Here is a 19,660-nt window from a genome sequence, read left to right on the forward strand (position 1 = left end):
GTCTTGGGCCTGTCTCGCTCTATACTACGGCACCAGAGGGGGCGCTTTAATGAGCGACTCTGGAGGATGAGCCACAGCCTCGCGCTCAGAAGCACATCGCCGCTGCCCAGGCTCGCTGTGTTTGATGCATCGGGAGTGAGAACCGGCTGGAAACTGTTCACAAGGTCTGTGGATTATCTTGACTAAGCGGGCCATGAGAGACTTCGCTGTAGAGCTTCACAAATACAATTTTTTGCTTCTTTGAGCACCATGAGCCGAGTGCCATCTAGTTCCATTATATTTGAGAAAAGGCAGAAATCTCCTCGGACCCAAAATCTCCAAAAACTCGGCAGCTCGCGAAACAATCTCAGTGAACTGCATGTCATTTTTTTGGGAGGGGACTCAAACTGTCTCTTTAAAAAAAACGAATAATGAAACATTTTGTCACCAGCTGTTCTTCTCGGTTTAATGAGTTTTGATGGTGGTCGAGCATCACGCTGGGTCTGGAGCTGGGAAGCTTCCCAAAGCCAGCGGAGATCACATGTTCGGAATTGAAATAAGTGGAGGCGGCGGCGGCGGGGAGGGGATATGAAAGAAACTATTTCCTGTGTTCCTAACCAGCGCTCCATTCAGCGAAAGCCCCAGGCTTGTCAAAGTGACAGCTCCATTGACAGCACACTGGTGACACATTGAACCGGGGCGAATAATAACACAGACTCAAAGTGAAAAATAGGCTGCTCCAGTTGTCCTTTGTCAGCGATGCCATTAAAATTCAGAGGAAAATAGCTGGGTGAGAGACTTGTGAGCAATTACTTGTAAACTGCAGTAGAAACACAAGCGCTAACCTGATCAGAACCAGAGCGTTTTTTGGGGGTTTTTTTCAACCGCTCCGTTCATTTATTGTGATTCTTTAAATTAAAATTCATGTTTCTTAAAGTCAGCTGACCCAGAAGAGAAGAAATCAATACAAATGTGTGTAAAATCCCGTCTACCTCCTGCACGTTATCCATCCAGCCTGTGCTCTTCATGTTTTCTCCCCCTTCTTTCTCTCTGGGGTCGTATCATCTCACTTGTTAAATTCCTAGCCGACTCGGGCCGCGGGTTATTTGTCATCCCTCATTTCTCCTTTGATCCCGCTGCTTTTCCGAGGCTCAGGCGATTCAAACCATCCGCGTCCCTCCTTTTGTAATTAATAACAGGTTTCTTTCTGGGGAATACTACTCATTTGTTTTTCTCTCCTTTTTGTGTGTGTGTGTGTTGTTTTTTCTTCCCCGTAACCGTCCAACCGTATCTGTGCAAGTCCCACAATAATAGTTTTTTTTTTTGTTTTTTTTCTTTGGTCATTGTTGGTGCAGACTAGCAGGGAAACACACTTAATTTGAGTTTGGGGGAGATGGAGCAGCGGTGGAGTGGCTGTTTGTGTGTGCGTGCCAGTGGGCAGGGGAGGAATCGCTCTGCTGCTTTAACTGGCCCACCTTGGACCTCAGATGATGTCATTTCCTATTAAAATAATTGGCCTTGATAGGAAACAGGAGGGCCTCGATGCTCTCTGCGTCCAAAAATATGAAACTAATTATTATTTGGGATCAAGTAGTTGCTTGTAGGAAAATGAAAAAAAAAGGTGGGATATTGTTTCTTCGGGGGTAAACTCTCTGTTGCTGCTCACTTATCTCCTCTGCTTATTAAGCAGAAAAGCAGGTTTTAATCAGGAAGGAGGTATTAATCAGAACAGAAATAGAGCTCAGAGAACACCGGGAGCAAGAAAAACATTAGCAGCAAATGTGTGTTTTGCCTGGGAAGCGTGCCAGCGTGTGTGAACGAGGACTTTAGCTTCTCGGCGCAGCGTGTGGTGTTCTGTCTTCTCCGAGCAGGAAGGAAGGAGACATTACTGCTAGATTGCAGCGTACTTGAGTTAATCACTTTTAGGCTATCGGTTGACGAAGACAAGGTCACGGTGAATGATTTATGAGCCCACTTCCAGCCGACCCGGACTGTGTGGAGCTGATCTGAAGGTGTGAACGGGTTAAACAAATCACACGGGGCCTCGATGGGGCCAGGGCTGAAAATGTCACGCTCGGATTCTGAATCTGAATCTGGAGGCTGCTGTATGTCCCAGTACTTCATGTTCAGAGTCATGAAACCACAAAGAAACTGGGGCAGGGAGGAAGTTTGATGCGAGTTCACACGTTTCATGAATATAAATAGCAACGACTTAAGATCTGATGATGCTCCGGCGTTATTTTAGAGGAGGAAACTGTTAAGCAGGATGGCCAGTAAGCGAGCTGGGACTGGATGGAACGAGCCTGACGTGGGCGTCTGGAGAGGGATTTATACTGGTGCATTAAGGGATACAGCGCCTGCAGCTTCGCCATAGGCCACGTCGAAACTTTCCAACAAGTTTCCGATAACTGTGGAGGTTCAGATGGCACGAAAAGCTCAGTCGACTCCCTCTGCCTGTCGTGAACGTCACTCTCTGTCCTGTTGAGTAATGGAGGAAGGTGAAATCTGCTACAGCCTGTGCATGGTCCAAATGGTTTAACTCGTCATTTTCCCCTGATTTTAGTGGTCGATTCAGCCATGCTATAAATCACTTTGGCGACCGTGTGACCGGTGACACGCCTGGTGGAATCTGGGGGTTACACTGCTGTGATTCTTACATTAAGTACATAAAAAAATGCTGATTTTATGGGCGACTCACATACAGAGGCTTCGAATCCAACTTGTGACCCTTTACTTACGTCGTCCTCCTCTCTCTCTCAAAAGCAGTCCTGTCCAAATAAAACCATTAAAAAGAGAAAAAAAAAATCATTTGTTCAATGGCCAGCAGGGAGCAGCTCCACTGGTTTCAGAAAGTAGTCTGATTGTGTGTAAGCTTATGAGAAAATGACCCTCTGATGTATTAGCTCAGGAAACAGTTTCCCTCTGGGTTGATGCTCTCAATCGCCAGTTTCAAGTCTTCAGCACAGCATGATGTTCATTTAGATTAAAATATACAATAAAGAAAGGTGTGATTTAGGGCGTGGCTACCTTCCTTTGGTTCTCAGTGCCATCGTTTGGGGTTTTTCCCGTGTTATGTTGTAGTTTTGTCCACGTGTCATGATATATTTTCTAGTTTCTACCACTCTTTCCTTCTCATTTCGCTCCTCAATCATGTTCGACTAGTTCATCACTCCCCGCTTCTGTTTCCTCCTCACTCTTGGTGGATGGTCCAGCCGTGTGTTTCCCTGTTCCTGTGTTCCTCATGTCTCCCTCATTTACTGAGTTTTAAACTCGTAGATTTTTGGATTTTATGGACTTGTTTGCATTTTGTGTTTTTGTATTTGGACTGTGGGATTTCTTTACACGGTAGCTCACTTTTGATTTCTATCCGTCTGCTTCCATTTGTGTGTCTGTGTCGCCTTTTTTTTGTAACCGTAACTCTCAGGATCTCCTCCTCATCTCCAGCCTCTGTTGGGTCCAGGTCAGGTTGTTCCCGGCTCTTTTTGGTGGATTTACACTTGGTATAAAAGCAAAAAGCTAAGAAAAGTGCCTGATGTGACATGATGAACAGGGTTAATGGTGCAAGCTTTTTGGAGAATTTCTCCGTCAACTCACGAAAAAATGTCAGAAGTTGTTGTGTGAAAGATAATAAACGAGCGCTTCATATCAACACTTTTTCCCTCTGGCACATCAGGCCAGTGGGGGATTTCAGTCGCCTGTCAGTTATTGGACAAGAACTGAATCTGAGGCAAACTAGAACCTCAAGTTTCAGGTCATTCAAACATTTTTTTTTTAGGTGACCTCTGTTCTTCAGCGAGGGCAGACCAACACATTCCTGCCCTTCAGCTAAAACAGAGTATTGAGACAGGACGAGTCTATTTTTAATATATTCTAGTGAAAACATGAGTGTTTGGATTCCTGCTGAGCAAACAGACGGACGGCAGGTTATTCTGCGGGAAGGACTTGATCCATTTTAAATTACGTTTTCATACATTTCAAACGGTAAACATCGGTCACTATTTGAATCCAATTTAACCGAGGCTGAACAGAGCCACAACAAATAATCAAAATAATTTCACAGCTACATTTCAAGCCCACGGGGGATTCCGTGTTTTATATCGTAGAGTTTCAGTTTATGTGCTGGCCAGCGAACAACATTAAATTTACAAGCTTTGATATAAAAAAAAAAAAAAAAAAAAAAAATCCAGCCCGGGAGTCAGACAATAACTAATCAGCAGGAAAAAAAAAAGGAGAGTTACATGAATTCAGGCCTGTCTTCTAATAAAAAGGGGTTGCTGATGATCAGTGTCAAGGGGTTGGAGGTTCCCACAGCAGTGAACGCGCCACGGCACGAAAACAAATGTCAGCAGCCCGCAGCAAACGCTTCATATCAAATAACGAGCGAAAGCAGAGAAGAAGTCCTGTTAGGATTCGTGAGCATCGTTATAAAAGATGCATAAATTAAGCGGTGGGTTCTTCATTCTTCAGCCCGGATCATTAGCAGCACTGAGAGAAGGAGGAGGAGGAGGGTGAAGGAGAGGGGCTTAGATACAGAAAAATAAGACAAATTTGATGTTGCAAATATTCATTTTGTTTCTCAGGCTGTAATATTCAGACTGCAGTAATTGTATCTGCAGAAACCGCTCAGCGTCTCACCGCCGAGCCTGACAACAGCTCTGCAAACACGCTGAGTGGGAGGGAGTCACATCCCATGAAGCCTGAGACCGATTAAAAGGCAGATTCATACTTTGTTTTGTCGACCTCCTATAACTTTCTGAATATTAGGACACATGCAGGTTGTTTACTGTACAGTTTCGATGCAGTTAACTGTGTTTTTATTCACCCCGAACACAATATTTCCCCTCAACAAACCAGAATTCTGTCAAATCAGGTTTCCCACAGCGACGCCGCACAGACACTGTCCTCGTTAGAGTTACTGATGCTGACCACATCTCACATGTTTACCTGCCGCCATGCAAAAAATGCACCGTTACCTGTGACTGAGCCAGTTACCTCTGTACACCTTCACACACATCCTCGTTTTATTTACTGGCACTGTTTTAATTTATCTCCTCACATTCTTATCTACGTGTGTGACTTGTTTTCTCATCTGTGGTGTTTCTGGTCGTCGTCCGTCACTGTCAGTGGAACTATTTTCTGACATTTTACAGACTAAACGAGTAATTGAAAAATAATCGAGTTTTGAATCTGTAATGAAAATAATTATTACTTGCAGTCGTAATCGTGCGCAGTAAAACGTTTTTTAAACGGCGCTGTGGTTTGCGTCGAGCCACAAGTATGTTTTCAAATGTAGTAAAATGAACCGCAATATTTTCTTTTTTTCCATATCTGTCTCTCAAACACGGCCTCTTCAAACTGAATCAATGTGTAATAAATGTTGCAGTCTGTGACCCAGACCAAGGAAATTATCATGCGCCACAATTGTTGTAGTATAAAATGAATAAACAGGAAAATACTGTTATTGGGAGAGTTTTGACAGTGAATTATCATCCACTTTGATTTCACAATCAACACAAAGATTCACAAATCTGAAAATCCAAATAACTGAAATGAAAAATAAGATTTCCAAAAGCCAAAAAAAAACAAAAAAAAACCAGAGACTGCAACAGAGAAGACGTGACTGGAAACACAGAGGTTTGACGTCACAGGTGGAAAATCACTGTGTGTGTGTACATTTACCGTAACTCGGATGGCTCCGGTACAACTCATATTTCCCCTGCTGCAAGTGAAGTCGTTCTCATTCAACCACCATAACCTTTAGATTAGTTTTTCGGAGATGGTGCCCTGCCAGACGAGTGCAGTTTCACCTTGTCTTGAGCAGAAGTGAGGTGCTTGTTGTAGAGTATGATGAAGTGTATGGCAGTGAATCAGGAACCTCCTCTGTGATGTGCTATTATCACTCTCCGCGGTGTCGCCCTATTTCATTTCCACCTTACCACTGACCTTCATTTGAACAATGCATCCTGCTGACTTAAAGGTTCCTCTGTCCTTTCTGCATGGATGCCCGCCCGTCCTCCGTCACCCCTCAGCACGAGCGCCGCGACGGGCTGGATGTCTGCGTCTGCGGGTGGAGACCCGCGCCGCCGCCGATAAGGACAGTCACCGCTACACTCTTCCTCTTCTATTCCGGAAATTGACTGCAGGCTCTTCAATTATTCACACTGTTGAATAATGTCGGTCTCCAGCTTTATCTGCTGCTTATCCTGACCGGTGATCCTTATCTGAAGGTTGAGTAATGCCACAGTCGATGGGGGGGTGGCAGGATTTCAATAGACAGTCTCCGTCGGCGTTGCTGGATGTTAAACCTGAACAACGCCGCAATTTGGAGCGAGAGCGAAGATGAGAGGTTGATAATGTTTTCATGTAATGAGCAACACACGGAGAGCGAGATGGCAACACGTCAAGTCTTCGAGTTACCTGAAAACACGCGTACCTGTCGGACTGGACACCTTAAAGCTCCGCTAACCAAACCGTTATGTTGTTAAATGGAAAAGTTACTGGCTGCAGCACCCTTGTTCGGCTCATTGTGTTGGTTTTACAGTTTCTCCATGATTCCTTCCCAACACTCATACCAACCCCGTGTCCAGCAGCAGCAGGCAGCCAAGAAGATCCAATAAAACTGCTGCAAGCCAGCAAATGATGGACAGATCTGGCTCGGGAGTCAACATGTTCTCACACCCAAACCATCAAACACAGTAGCTGTAGTCAGAGGCTCTAAGTTTCAAAGTAGCATCGAGATCGAACACACTCGGTCCATGAAACTTTATTTGTAACCGCTGACAACATCTCACGTTATGATTTTTGGACTGTTAATGCCATAAAAGGCATCAAAACTAGTTGGTAAGTTTTAGGAAATGTACGTAAGTTCTGTTCTATGAGCTACTATGGTTATTGAGTGGCATAGGTTACGTAACTTTGACTCCAGCTCAAGTTTCCAGGTACAAACTCGACCTTAACGACTGTCTCCTCTCGCTCTTTATGACCCTGTGCTGAAGGAAACCAGCAGGGTATCAACTGTATCCAGAGGCGGTTCTGGGGGGGCAACAGGGTCCAGCAATGAGTCCAGACCCCCCCTGTGCCCCCCCCCCCCCCAACAGGGAGTCTGCATCAATAATACAATGACAGATTTCTTTTGTACCTAAAAGGGAAACGTGTCTCAGCAGTTTACTACCCAATTAAAAATGCTGAAATAGTAAACGCTGTTTTAAGTCCCATCTGTCTCTTGTCTGAATGTTGGTTTTGCCTTTTTTCTTCCCAGGTTGAATGTGTTGAATGATCGCAGTAGCAGGAAATCCCACAGAGAGAGAGAGAGGACATAAACGGAGATCTTCGTCCTGACACCCTCAGCATCACCTGCACGTAAACCCCTATTCAAGTATAGGGGTTTACGTAAGTAAGACAAATTGCCAACGATGCAAACGAGTATTTAACCCTCGTCACCAGAGAAGCATTAGCGTCTCTATCTTTGAGTGCTGCTGCTACTTGATACTGTAGATGTCCAGTAATTCACTTTAAATGGGCTGATGTCAATATTCAGAGTACATCAATGCTGCCCCAAGAGTGCCTAAAAAACAAACTGTCAATTTTCATTATATATTAATCGTTTACTGTATCTTCTCTTTTGCATTGCCAGTCCCGACTCCTCCAGCCTGTTTTAAACAAGAATATTTTAAAGCCGGGCAGCAACTAACGTGATTTTAATTGTTGACTAATCTGGCAATTATCCTCTTGAGTGTTCGATGAGTTGTTTGGTCCACAACCTAAAGATATTCAGCGTACTGTCATGGATAAATAACAAGGTCAGGGTCCAAAAAAGCCCCTTTCTACAACCAACATGAAGAGTAATGAAGTGAATATCAGCGACGTTACCATCTTTATTGAATCACAGCTGCTGGGAGATCTCAATATTTTGTCCCCCCGACTGGTTGTTGACGTAGTGGTTGTCTTGTTTGTCATAGAATATTGGATGCTGTGGGACCAAATTAATAATTTTCTCCCATTTTCACCTGGACATCAGCAGAAACAAAGGATTTCACCAGTCAAACATCGCTGCAGGCACAAATCCGCTGACATGGAGGTCTGTCCGATTATTTTTTTCCCCCCATATGAATGTTCAGCTGCAGCAGTGTGCAGACAATAATAAGAACCCACCAAAGCAGTTTTTATACATTTACGTGCAGATATTACAGATGAGCATCCATGCTTAGTGTAAAAAAAGCTTTAACAGGAACTTTATAAGTGGTTCTAAGTGTGGTGGTAACTAACAGCGGATTTCATTCGTCTGTCAGTTATTTTTTTAATTATTCGATGAGTTGTTTGATCTATAACATGTCAAGATGACGTCCTCTAAATTCCTGTATTGTCCACGACCCAAAGATATTCAGTTTACTGTCACAAAGGTCGGAAGAACTTTAAAAATACACTCTAACTGATTAATTAGTTGCTGGTTAATTTAATAGATGACACTGAATCACTGCAGCGTGTTGCAGGAAAAAAAAACTTGAACCATGAAGTGTCCAGCGAACAGAGTTTGTGGTCACATGTGACAAAAGCAACGTGGAGCAGTGACGGAGTGATGTAACGTGTTTCTAAGACATATTATTACAGCTCGCTGGAAGCCCGTTTAACTTTGTTGGAAGCTTAACGATATAAATGTTTTAGTCAATAAAGACATTCTATACACGATCAGATCGAGGAGATTCTGCAACAATTCGGCCGTTCAGCTCATTAAACAGAAAGAACGAGAATAATTCATTCAGATTTGCTGGCATGGCTTGATGACTCTCTTCCTTTGAAGCAGACATAAAGTCCTAATGTGTTCCCATTCTTTAATAATTCACGCTCCTCCAGTCTGTAAGGATCCACTGATCAAAAGAATCAGACAGATTAAATCAGTGCAGGTTGTGATTATTGTCCATCATCGCTCACATTCCTCAGACAAAAAAAACATAACTTCTTTCGATAGGAGACATGTTTGCTTCTCATCCGTGTCCCTGGGACAGCGCCTGGAGTAAGAACATCAGGAAAATGATGACAAACAATTGGTTTTTAATGATAGTAAAATGTTTTACAGTCGTAACAGAGACCAGATTGAGCTGAAGCTGCTGTAGCTCTCTTTAACCTCCTCTGTTTTTTAATGCCTAGTCGTCTGTCTGCAGTTGTTGTGGTGAAAGTACAGCTAACGTAGCGTAATACATCACTCTGCAAAGACGCTTATTACATTGAAGAGATGGCATAGCTCCCAATAAAGTGTACACAGTGTAGTTATCAGCAGTGTTTTATATTTTATACAACAGATGTTATTTTCTGGAATGAGATCGTTTTCTTTTAACAACAAGATGATGATGATCTCTACTCCAAAGGTAAAGGCGTCGTGCTTACGATGCCAAACATATCCTGAAGTAATAATGTTTAATTATGAGATACAAGGAAGCGAAACGTGTAATTACTGTTTTATTCATCTATTATTTGTTGAATTAAATGCGTCTACAGCTCGTCTGAAACCGTTGGCTGTCAAAATAAAGTTGGATTCACTCTGTCATGTGCATAAAAGCAACAGCAGCGTCTGTTTTGCTTTGCCTGCTAGATTAATCGAAAGAAGGCGTTCGCATGATTATCTTAGGTGTTGGAAAATTGCTTTTAATGAGGCTAACGTTGTTTCTGGTGTGAAAGGAGACGGGCTGAAAAGCATCTTTATGAGCGTACATCAGCTCCGGCTGACAGCGTGGAACTCCGTCTCACATAAAGTCGACCCGCTTGACTCCCCTGAGAGGTGAGAAACTGGGTGATTTATAAAGATTTTGGAGGTGCATTATCACCCAAAAATGAGAGCCATTCTTCAACATGACAAGACAAGAAAGAGCTCGCTCTCCTCTTTACCCTGCTCAGAAGGAATGTTGACAAGAAAGGAAAGAGCAGCAGCGCATTCCCGAGCCGTCGGCGCGCCACGAGCACCGACGCACTCAAAAACAAATCATCGTGCTGCGAGTTCACGCGACAGGAGAACGAAATCGTGCATGACATCGACAACAAAAACTTTCATTGTCTGCGTGAATATCTTTTAACAAGTCGGCCACGGAGACCTGTCGTTTTCTCAGACAGAGAAGATTTAATCACGGATAAAAAAATTAAAGAATGTAAACACATTTAATTAAACTACAGCCACAATACTCTCCCCGACTCTCTTCCAGGAGGAGGGATACCGATCAGGCGACAGTCACTCGCCCAAATGGGTGGCATGACTCATAGCACAATGATTTCATTTTGAACGGGCATTTATGAGGACAGAAAACAAATCAAAGGACTCGGAGACTTCCCAGAAGCTGGAGCGAGTCCATTAGATTCAGTAGATTCTGCTCTTTGATACTGGCACCGCCCCGAGACAGACAGAGGGAGGCAGAGGCCCGGCAAAATCCCATCCTAAGCCTCATGACTAATCTCTGACAACGATCTGTACTTTATGAGGATTACATAATGTGCCTTCATTAGTCATGTTCCATGAGCCATATGTCGAGCTAATTGACAGTAATGGCAACAATCAGGACGAAGTGGAGGAGCTGAGGAGAGCGGCGCGCTGACCACGCCACATGGTTCTGTTTTACCTCCCCAAAACACAAAAGGTCGACCTGACTGACTGCACTTTTTTTTCTCTTTTTCTCACTGGAGAAAAAACAATTACGGCACCTCTGGGCTCCGGAGTCCAGCTCAGGATATCACGCCCGGCTCTCTTTCCCTCCTCTCATTCACCATAGAAACCACATTCATAGCTCGAATGCTGGGAAAATGTTACGTTGTGTGCTCCAGGTTAAAGTCACGTACGCGAAGGGAAACAACCCGTTATAAGTTCAACGTTTACGGATGGATCAGCAGCTGAAACAGTGGAAATGTGGAGGGACACTTGCTGTGAATCAGCTCAGGCTCTGCATCCTTCAGAGGAGCATTTGAAGGCCAATTAAATCACAATGCCGTGCGAAGGCTGTCGCAATTCAAAGGCTCCTCCAAACGCAGCCCGCAAATACTGTCCTTCATTTCCCTGTTTTTGGAGGATGCTTCATGGCCTCACATATCCCAAGATTCTTTGCGTGCCCAAAAAATAAGAAAGAAAGAGACAAAATGGCGACACTGCGTGGCGTAGATCGTCACTTTCGTGGGCCTGGGCAGCAGAAATCGTGACGTAAGGGTAAAACACCTGGTGACGAGACACAGCAACTGTAAAGCAACACATGTGAGCACTCAACCACTTCCTATTAACGTTAACTAGTTTAAATGCATCCGGTAGCTGTTGTCCAACGTAGCCCTAAGCTAACGGGTGGCAGCTCTGAGCACGGTGGTACAAACGTTGAGCGCCACACCCGGAGTGTGATGTCAGAGGAAAATGGAGGTCAGCTAACAACCCTGAGGTATGATGTCACTCTATGGAGACACACTGCCTACGATGACTTATCGCTCCACACCTGTCTTGTATCTGTTTAATAAGCACAGCCCTGTTACCTGAGCTCATCCCTGTCTACTTCCCCTCCACACCTGCACAGCAGCTCCCTTATTAGCTCTCCCTTCTGTCCAGCGTTTGCACCTGCACCTCATCCCCTCGTTGATTCGGATTGTATTTAAGTCGAGTCTTCTGCTCAGTCACTGTCGAGGCGTCTGTGTAGTTTTCTGTGCTCCTGCTGTTCAGTTTCCCTGATGTTCCCTCTTGTTTTTCCTGTTCCTGGTATTGCCACGATCCTAATCATAACCTCATCCACTTCACGTCCTGCCCGCCGTCTCTCCTCGGCTCCACCTTCTCTGCTCGTAACAAATAATCATGTTCATGTTGGCAGAACTCTTAATGGCAGACGTTTCTAAAACTTGGCAGAAAACGCAAACTCACTTCATGTTTTCCCTTCATCACTTGCTCACTGCATCTTTGGGCTCTATGAAAGGATGTTTCTTGCCAAAATGCACTCTGGGATTTGTAGTTAATTTCTCCCTCAACATTTCTTTGTGTGCATGTGAAACTTTCCAGGAGAACCAGATGTTTTCACTGGAGTAGAAGTAAAGATATTGTGTTAAAATATTAATTTGGTAAAAGTGAAAGTCACCCATATTAGTCTTATTAAAGGAAAAGTCTAAAGAAATGTAAATAATATACGTATGTTTATAACCGAGGTTATCAGATGAATGTTGTGGAGTAAAAGTACAAAATTTGATCTGAAAATGCGACGGAGTAGACATTTAAAGTGTGGCAGAAAATTTAAATCTCAAAATTACACTTACAACATGTGCAGTACTTGAGTAAATGTACTCAGTTACCTTTCATCCGCGGTTCAGATGATTCAGCCGGGAGGGCCGTGCAGGAGCTGTGAGTCACAGAACATCATCTAATGGACTCTGTAGTGTTTGTTTTGGTTGTTACTGTACATTTAATAATTGTTATCCAGTTAAATACACAGCTTTAATTAGTGTAATGTAAAATAAATGAACCATCACGCCTTCTTTTCATTTACTTAAGCTTTTAGAGATAATCAAGAAAATACATTACAAAAAAAAAGAACAATGCCGAGTTTTTTTCTGGGAGCGTCCGTCAGGGGAAATCATGGTCAACATTAAAATCAAAACAAGATGATTTTTTATATTTTTTTTTCTCCCTTGTAGGAAAAAAAACACATCAACATTGTTTTGGAGCAGATCTGAGCACTGAGATCTGAACGGGAAGCATGAAAGCAACAAGAAAAAAAAGAAATTTGAATGATGGAGGTAAAAACTAATCGGGGCAGATGTACCTTCCCCCCGAGGAAAACGCTTCCCCACCTCCTCCTCGCCTCCTCCTCGCCTCCCCGTCCTCCACAGATGAATGTTTTCAAAGCTGCTGGTTGGAAAGCGCTCAGCATCTTATCTGTTTTGATCATCAGATTTCTGACAGCACCCCTGATTGTAGATCACATGGCGTGTTTGCAGCTCGAGTACCTCCTCCTCCTCCTCCTCCTCCTCCTCCTCCTCCGCCTCCACTCTTGATTTGCCTGGCTTGCAGATTTTCCTCCATATGCAGCACTTTGTTGGATGACATGCATCTCCTGATGAATGGGCGAGACCTTTGGCCCCCGCGGAAGCGTTTGAAAACAAGTGGAAGCCGCGAACGTCGAGTCGAGCTGCAGGCTAAACTGGTGTGCAATAACTCACCACTGACGTACCAGACGCTCCCGCTTTAAAAAAAATATATATATAATAAATTTGATGATTATCTCTACAACGTCGGCTCTTATGCCTTTTTAGACCTTGGATTAAAAGCACAAAACAACGCAAAGGAAAAAAATAAAAGCCCCGCAGTCACTCGGCTCATTTTCCCAGGTTTTTCTTTTTGCCCCCAAGGCTATAAAAATCCATCTTGGACCATTTTCTCCTTGGTATCGTTCCAGTTAGAAACACGGTGCCAGATCTGCTCAACCTGAACAATTAGAAGTGACCCCGTGTGAGCGCTCTACTGGTGGTTTGGCCCCCACGTTTCATCCTGGCTTTTTTTTCTTCACAGCAGGCCGGCGAGGGAGGGTTTTGAAGTGCTGGTGCAGGGAGGCGTCCCATCACCGCAGCTAGTCTCGGCCTGAGAGACTCATGTGGAATCCATATGCGCAGACGGAGTTAACCTGAACGGGTTAATGATGGTTTTCATGCTCGAGGGGCACCAAGGCTTTGATGGACTACCTCGCCGTTTAACATCGGAGCCACCAGGAATCATCTATCAGGCCGGTTCCTTTAACCTTGGAGGTATGTCGGGGACTTCAAACTGTTTCTAGAGCAAAAGGCTTCAATGTGTTTCCCCGCAGGAAAGACGGCCCTCCTGAACTGTCTATGCAAAGAAAAGACACAAACATTTAATTTAATTTTTTCATACTTTACTAGAGAAAGCAGAGAAAGTTGCAGGCAAAATGGAGAGAAGTTTAACACTGTTCATTTGCACAGACTACCGACGTTATAGTGATTCAAATCAAGTGTTTATGTCGTGTTCTTGACCTTAAAGGATCAGTACAACAAAAATGAACATTCAGCCCTTATCTACTGTGAGGCTCTTTGTTCGCAACACATTTCTGAAGCTTCACAGCAAAACAGTGTTGCAGCACTTGTATTTAATGTAAAATAACAACCCAGAAAAAAAAGCTCGTCCAGCGTAATCCAAGTCTCTCGAAGCCCAGAGATCTCAAACTGAATCAAGAAGACATTTTTTAAACCTCTTTCTAAAGCTGAAATCTTGACCGCAGCAGTCCTGTCTGAAGTGACCGTGCCAGGGTGTAAATAACAAATTTTCAAATCAATTCCTGGGTAAAAAAAAAAACAAAAAAAAACACAGAATGGTGATTTTTTTCAACTTGTGCACCCACTTCACACAGGATGCACGCTGACACATTTAGCTCAGCAGCTACAATCCAGATTTTGGCTGAAAAAAAGGGCGTAAATAAAGTTGTTTCAAATCACTTTAAGCTTCTGTGGACTTTGATTAGACCAGACAAGCTGTATGGAGCCAGATGGAGTCCACAGCTACTCCAGTAGTTTAGTAGTAGGAGAATGCTGCAGTTTAACCAAAACACTAATTCTGCTCTCACCAAACAGGGCAACCAGTTTCCACATTAAAGTGAGTTTACAGGCCTTTGGGAGTACTACTGAATAACATCAAAACAAAGCAGTATAAAGCCTTTTGTGGCTCCAGAGGAAGCTGCATGTAATCGGATAAATTGCCTCTAGTGATGTCACTCAGTGGCTCAGTTGCATTGTGGGAAATGTAGGCGCCTGGTTTTGAAATGGAAGAGGAATACGTGGAATTAAAAAGGAGATCTCTCTGTCTTAATTTTGATCATTTGTTATAACAATGATAGACGAGGTGGACTGCTTTTTAAAACCCGCGAACTACATTACCCACAATGCATCTTAGCCACTGAATGACATCATTCGAGGCAGTTTATCAGATGACGTGCAGCTTCCTCTTGAGCCACACGGGGCTTTATACTGCTTTTTCATATATGCAAGGCCTGTAAACACACTTTAATATGGAGAATTTTACCGTTTAATAGAAATATGATATTCACGTCGCTAACATGTCAACTGAACAACAAAGACAGCCACCAAACATCCAGGTAGTAGGTTTTAGAAAGTTGTTCACTGGGTACAAAGACGTTCATACGTACATGACGTCAGGCTCGTCTGGGACTTTGTCTGGCTTCAACAACACAGTTTTATTTTCCACCTCGTGGCCTCGCGGCGCTGTAACTCTTCAGAGGAGCTCATGCGCGGCAGAATGTGCTAATTGGGTGAAAATGTGTTGACATTTTACCAACACGTCTCTCCAGAAGCAACACGAGACGTATCCAGTCAATTACCGAGATGATGATCGAGGCATGACTCAGGCGAGGTTGCACCAGGACACGGCGCTGGACAAACACTGGCCTCAGAAACTGCCGGTGGTTTCACTTGGAGAACATCCGCAACATCTGCCCGCCGCGCCGCATGAAAGCTCCTGTGTTCGCTCGCTCGTGCATCTCCCACCTTGGAAAAATAGAGTTTGGTCTCTGGCCCGCTCCCGTTCAAACATCTGTGCAGCTTTGTTCGCTTCAGCTCTCGCTCCTGCTGTCAGAGATAATCCCTGATTCGGAAAGGACTTTCAGTAAACGACGCGGGAGACGATCCATTTTTTCTATTTCTGTGCTATTTCAAAGCTAAAGATAATGTGACGCCTCAGCAGCCGGAGTTACACAAATCAAGCGGGTATCTTCCAAAGTCAGACACAGTTGTTTTAGCGCAGAGTTACTATCCCTCCGCCACAGCTGAGGACTCAGTCTGCAGGCACAGAAAGATACATTCTCAACTTCAACTTTTGAAGATCCCCATCTGATATAAGTCAGACTGAAGCCTTTTATTTAACTTTGGCTGAACTTTCCAATTGATTTTTTTTTTTTTCTTCTTCTTTTTTTGGCACAGAATGAGTACTGTGGATTAATTTCCCTCATCTCGTACAATAAGATCGCCTCAGGAAAGGATTTATTTGCAGCCAGTGTAGGAACGATTGCAACGACTAATGACCCCTTCAGCGGGCCTATCTTTAATCTCTCAGCAGAACTGGGACATTTAAACACACAGTGTATCGTCTCTGCCACTAGGGGTCTCCCGGTCGAACCAAAACAAGAAGTGTGAGGTGCCCGAGGGATCATGGGAGCTGTTGACATCATTGTTTTTAACAACCACCGCTGATGAAATCAATCTTAAATCTTGACGGACGAGGTAACGTGTCATTCTTGTTTTCTGACTTCCTTTGTTTTATAGTGACAGTCGACCGAACGAAACCTTTACCATGAGTCAAATCACTGATTTTTCCAGGTCTGGACATCATATAGAACCAAGATCTAGTCATTTATAGACATTCTCATACAGAAATCTTCCATATTTTAATATTAATTTCCACTGTGTTGTCAATTCAGTCAAAAAGGCCCCTGATATGATGAGATAAGATGTTCCTTTAGTGATCCCCCTTGGGAGAAATTTGCAGGTAACACAGCAGTACAGAGGGAAATAGTAGCAGCATAAGAGTAGGTCTCAAAAAGTAGAGACAATAATAAAAAAGAGAATATTTGAAGAATAAAATAACGAGCTGTGTCGTATCGATGGCCTGTGTCTGCTCACTCAAACCAGCTCACTCCCATCTTTAAAATAATGACTATGAGGAAGTGTTAAGGCAAAAATAAAGTATATAAAAAACATCAACTCAAAAAAAAGTCTTTCTAAAATGTGTCGAAAGGGAAAAAATAACTTGTTCACTTGAAAATGAGCTTTCCATTCCGCTGACAGTTGGAAACTCTTTGGCTTCGCCCGCTTGGATTACTCACTGACCATTATGTCGGGGATGTCCAGCTGAGGTCGGAACTGACTCACAGAGGACTCGCTGTGCTTTTGTTTACACATCCCAAAAAAAAAAAAAAGATTTTTAACACAATTTCCTGAACGACGCAGGACTTCAGCAAGATCTCAAGTTGTTCTGTATTTCTGCCTGAGATAGAAAATGATGTTATTCACATCTGGCTCGCTTCAGGTTTGCTCATCAGCGTTAAAATATCTCAAGCAGAAGTGAAGAAACACACACACACACACACACACACACACACACACACACACACACACACACACACACATCTGTCGAGCAGTTTGATTCAATCTTCTTCAAGGGTTCTTGTGCACTTGTGCTGTTTTCACGTCGTGTTGACGGAGAGGGAGGGACAGGAAACCATCCAGAGCAGCGACACCAGATATTATGAATGGTGAATAATAAATATTTGTGTCTCTGTAGCAGTTAATTAACAAGTTAAGTCTTCTTGAGTTTTGGGTTTTCCCTCCACACCTGCACACCGACTCCTTCGTTTGCCCAGTCCGGGTTCCCCCGTGGTCCTCTCAGCCAATCAGCTTCCTCCGTGCTCTCGTCGTTTCCTCCACTCACCTGCGCCTCATCGCCTCGTTAGTTCACTTTGTATTTAAGTCCAGTCTTTAGTTCAGTCTTTGTGTTTCTGTCTACCTTCCTTAACCTCGGCGTGACAACATGGCCCCTTTTTAAATAACTGTATTGAGTTTAAATTGCGCTCAGCTGCTCGTGAGCTGCACTGGTGCCAGTTTATGGACGTTAATCAGGCTAAAAAGTGTGAAATTCATTAAAGGGGTTTCCAAATTAAAAAACACATGTACATTGTACTTTTACTGATACTAATCCCTCACCTGACACTTTACTAACTCGTGTTTGCCTCTGTGTTTTACTCTGTCTGATCTTCTATGCTGTATTTTTAGGTGAGCGCCATGAATAATGAATAAAAAAACATGAATATGTATGAAAGTATTTTGTTATCTGACAACTTTGCAGAAGAGTTACATGGTCTGTCAGGCTGTAGGTTTACTTCTATACATGAGAGGTCAAAAATACACCTTAATTCACTGAACATAGACAGTTAGGAATCAAAAATAGTTGTGGCACCATTTTCACGTTATACTCGTGGTGATGTGAAGCACATTTCGTGTGTTTTAATGTGTCATGATTTGTTCCCAGATCTGAAAGTTTGAATCCACGTTTGAAAAACATGTCATTCACATGACGTGATGTCACGAAACTTCATTCACATGTATACAAAAAACAAATGTCCGATCCACATGTCACATTATTTCATTTTTCAGTTCACATGAGACATTTTCGTGAGGGGACATCAACGTTTTTATTCCTCCGTGTCCCAGCGGAGGTGGACACGTGGCTTCTCGTATTTACAATATGATCAACATAATAAGACGTGAAGGCAGCCGCAAAGAGAGAAGAAGAAGAAGAAAAACACACAACACTCTCTTTTATGTCGTCCACTGATTTCGCTGTATAAATCCTCCGGGCCGCCCTCTCTCATATAAACCCGTCACATCACAGAGGTTCTGTCTCTCCTCTGCACCTAAAAGCATCTCCGATTTCAAAGCTGATCTGAATCCCACACTGCCGCACGCATTGCATTTTCACCGCCACATCTGTCCCTTTCCTCCTTTTTTTTTTTTTTTTTTTACGCCACGCCGTCCTTGGAGAATCTGCTGGGTCCTTAAAAACCCAATTTATCTTTATTATGCGTTCTCTGTGAACGGCCTCCAGCCTTTATTTCACATGGCTGAGGGCTCAGACGAAGCCAGCGAAGAGACTGGAACTGATCTCTTTCCTGGACGCGATCGTCTCCAAAACGTGGTCACAATTAGGGGAAAAGTACAGTGTACAGCGAGCATCTGAGTGTGTGTGTGTGTGTGTGTGTGTGTGTGTGTGTGTGTGTGTGTGTGTGTTGCTGATGGGGCTGGTGGTGTACAGGATGCAGTGTGGCAGGCTGGGGGATCGAGGGGGGAGGAGGAGGAGGAGGAGAAGAGGGGAGTCGGGCTGACGGTGGCGTTCATTACACGCACCGGTGAACACACATAACCCCGGCTCACACACACACACACACACACACACACACACACACACACACACAGGCTCTCCTGCAGGCAGAGAGGACAAACTGCCAGTGATTCACCTTCCTACCTGTCACACACCTCACACAGAGGAACACAGTTACCTTCTCTTCCACCTCTCTCTCTTTCTTCCTTTCACATCTCTTCCTCTCTTTCACCTCCCCGTCTCATCTCGTTCCTTCAGTAACAAAAAAAAAAACACAATTCAAACAATTACTCACGTTCCCACCGAAAAAACACTTTTGCAGTGCAATTACTTTGAGTTTGTAGCAGCTTGTAAAAGAAAAAAAAGAAAACTTGTGTAAGGCCTTAAAACACACAAACGTCTCTATAACTCTATAACACAGAGACGTCTGGTGGTTTTCACTCACACTTGTAAAAGTCTCCAAACACAAACAAAACTGGAGCTGTAAAAGATTCCAGTGCATAAACACGTCCAGAGGCGGCTCAGATACGGAGGATGAATCTCTTTAAACACGCCGAATTCATGTTTTCACACCGGAGACGTCCAGAGTACACAGACGGATCATATAACAACATGTGACGTCCGACACGTCAAACTATCTAAAGTTACATTTCACAACTAATGTCAGGTTCACGTCATTTCTTTGTTGTATTAAATGTTTATCCATATGTGAAAACCTGTAAAAAAAAACGCAACATTTTTTGATTTCCACGTGTCAAACTTGTTGTTCAGCTGTGAGAAACTGCA

Source organism: Acanthopagrus latus, chromosome 17 (genome assembly GCF_904848185.1).
Source record: "Acanthopagrus latus isolate v.2019 chromosome 17, fAcaLat1.1, whole genome shotgun sequence".
Lineage (NCBI taxonomy): Eukaryota > Metazoa > Chordata > Actinopteri > Spariformes > Sparidae > Acanthopagrus > Acanthopagrus latus.